The sequence below is a fragment of the Rattus norvegicus genome, chromosome 16 (genome assembly GCF_021556685.1).
Source record: "Rattus norvegicus strain SHRSP/BbbUtx chromosome 16, alternate assembly SHRSP_T2T, whole genome shotgun sequence".
Lineage (NCBI taxonomy): Eukaryota > Metazoa > Chordata > Mammalia > Rodentia > Muridae > Rattus > Rattus norvegicus.
Window position 1 is genome coordinate 1,476,875 of NC_141549.1, and position 2,543 is coordinate 1,479,417.

Genomic DNA, 2,543 nt, shown 5'->3' on the forward strand with positions numbered 1-2,543 from the left:
GAATAACATGACCAGCTTGTAACTGTTTCTGTGCTAATTGATGAGCTGCCTCCAATTTTTCCTTGGACAGGGGCCACTGTGGAATCCACACCGGATCATTTGACTTCCAGGTGATGGGCAAAGGTTTAACATAAGGAGGCTTATTAACAGTGACCCTTAGGATAAATTTCCCAAGCCTGGTTTGTTTTTTTTTTTTTTCCTTACGTCATTTTATTGAGAGAGAAAACACCAGGCCCAGGTCTATGACTTAAAAAAGACCAGACTAGCACTGTGTTTCTAGGTGGAAGCCTGGTTTCTCAACTCAGAGGCAGGGCCTCCAGATCCCACAGCCTTGTTTTCAGAGAGGGTCCCACGGGGCAAGTCTGTGTACTTGCAGGCAGAACCTCGGGACAGATGGACTGGGTAACGTTGGCGGTTGGTGTCCATTTTGGAAATTACTGCTCGAGGTAAGTCCACATGGCAACGGGCTGCTAATGCCACCAGGTAAATGAGGACATCACTAAGCTCCTTCTGAAGGGCTGCTCTCTCCTTTGGCTGCCACGCCTGAGGACCAGGCTCTTCGTCAGACTTCCACTGAAAGAGTTCTGCCAGCTTGCCCACTTCTCCCACCAAAGTTAGGAGCAGGTTCCGAGGCTGGTGGAACTGCTCCCAGTCTCGCTCAGCAGCAAATTCTGCATGGAGGCGTCAGATGTCCTCAAGCGTGGGCTCCAGGCTGAAGCTGAACTGGCCGGCAGCAGCAGAGTCTTCTTGCCCCGCATTACCACGCACCAGTACCAGCTTGGGACATTCCGCCCACCAGTCCCACCCAAGCCTGTTTTATCATGAGTTATTTTTAGCTCTTCACTTACACTATAAGGTTTGTCTTGTAAATTCTTGCCCAATCCTCTCCCTGGAACGAGGCCTTGTTTCCTCATCACGTTTCATACAGGCTGAGTTGTCAGCACAGCCCCCATATCATTGAGCACATCTCGTCCCCACAAGTTGATAGGTATCTGCTCTAAAACAAAAGGCTCATGCCCTTCCTCGTCTCTCCATTTAAGAATCTTGCTGCTTGTTTGAGGAGCTGTGGCTGTCCCCACTCCTTGTAAGGTGGAGTGAGATATCTGTAAGGACCAGGACTTTGGCCGGAAGGCTTAAGCTATCACAGTGGTATCAGCTCCGGTATCTAGGAGCCCATGCAGGGGCTTTCCTTCAACCCACAGAGTGAGTGTGGGACGCTTCTCTAAGGAGGACACCCAAAATGTGCTCTGGGCCCAGTGGACCCGAAACCTTGATTTCCATGGGCGGATTTAAACACAGGATTGTTAGGATAAAACCGGGGCAAAAGAACCAACTGAGCTATCCTATTCCCTTGAGTAACTACAGCTCCTTTTTTTACAGAAACCATTTTAATTTCTCCAGTAAAAACAGAGTTGATCATTCCAGGGAAAATTCTTATTTCTTTCATCAAGGCACTGCTGCAACTTAGTAAAAGGCCTATACTCCCAGGGGTTAAGGGCCCATGTACCCCAGTGCCAAGTGTCTGGAGGCCCATTTGATCTGTTAATACTGCTTGGTGGAGGAGCAGAGGTCCAGCCCTGTGCTTCCTGGGTTATCTCTGACAAGGTCTTTGGCATGAAGGAGTTGGTTTGAGGGATAAACTGAATTGGGGTAGGTTCATAGAAGTTTTCATAGCTCTGTACACTATGGTTTGAAGGCCCTGGAGTGGGCCTCATCTCCTGTTTCCAGGAAGGTGTAAAGGCTGTCCCTCAACATCTTGCTTAGATCTGCACTCATTTCTCCAATGATAGCCTTTACAGCACTGAGGGCATAATCCAGGGCCTCCTGTATTTTTGTTCTGAGGACACTCTCTTTTAAAATGTCCAGGTTGTTCATGCCCAAAACATGTTTTTGTCCCTCCATTTCCCTCCCTTCTGCATGGCTGCAGCTAAGACTTGTCCCATCACATAATTCCCATTTATCTCTTTGCACAATTTAATATAGTTAATTATACTCCTACTCTTATGAGGTCTAATAGCTTCCTTGCACCATTTATTAGAATTCTCATACGCTGATTGTTTTACTGTGGACATAGCGGTATCAACATCTCCAAACAGCCTCCCAGCCAACTGTAATAATCTATCCACAAATTCCTGAAAAGGCTCCGACGGTCCTTGTGTCATCTTGGATAATTGTTTTCCCGCTGCCTTATTAGGCAAGGCCTTCCAATCTCTAACTGCCGCTGAGGAGATTTGAGCATAAATGGCAGGATCATATTGAATCTGGGTTGGAAGGGCTGCATATTGTCCTGCTTCTGTCAGCATTTCTAGATTTCTTTGGGGAAAACCTGCTTGTGCATTAAGTCTAGCTAGTTGCGCACATTGTTCTTGATATTCTCCCCTCCTTAGTGATCTCCCCCATTCAATACTGCCCTACATAATTGCTGCCAATCTCCAGGAGTCAGATTAGACATAACACAAGATTCAAAAAGTAGTAGAAATAGAGGGAACAAGGGAACCATAAGCACAGACTGCTTCTTTCAGGTTTTTCAACTCCTGAAAACT

At 46.9% G+C, this 2,543-nt stretch overlaps 1 pseudogene; it reads right to left on the reverse strand.

Annotated features, from left to right (window-relative positions):
• Positions 1 to 276: 276 nt before the first annotated feature.
• Dctpp1-ps2 (dCTP pyrophosphatase 1, pseudogene 2) lies at positions 277 to 787 on the reverse strand (annotated as a pseudogene).
• Between the last annotated feature and the right edge of the window lie 1,756 nt (positions 788 to 2,543).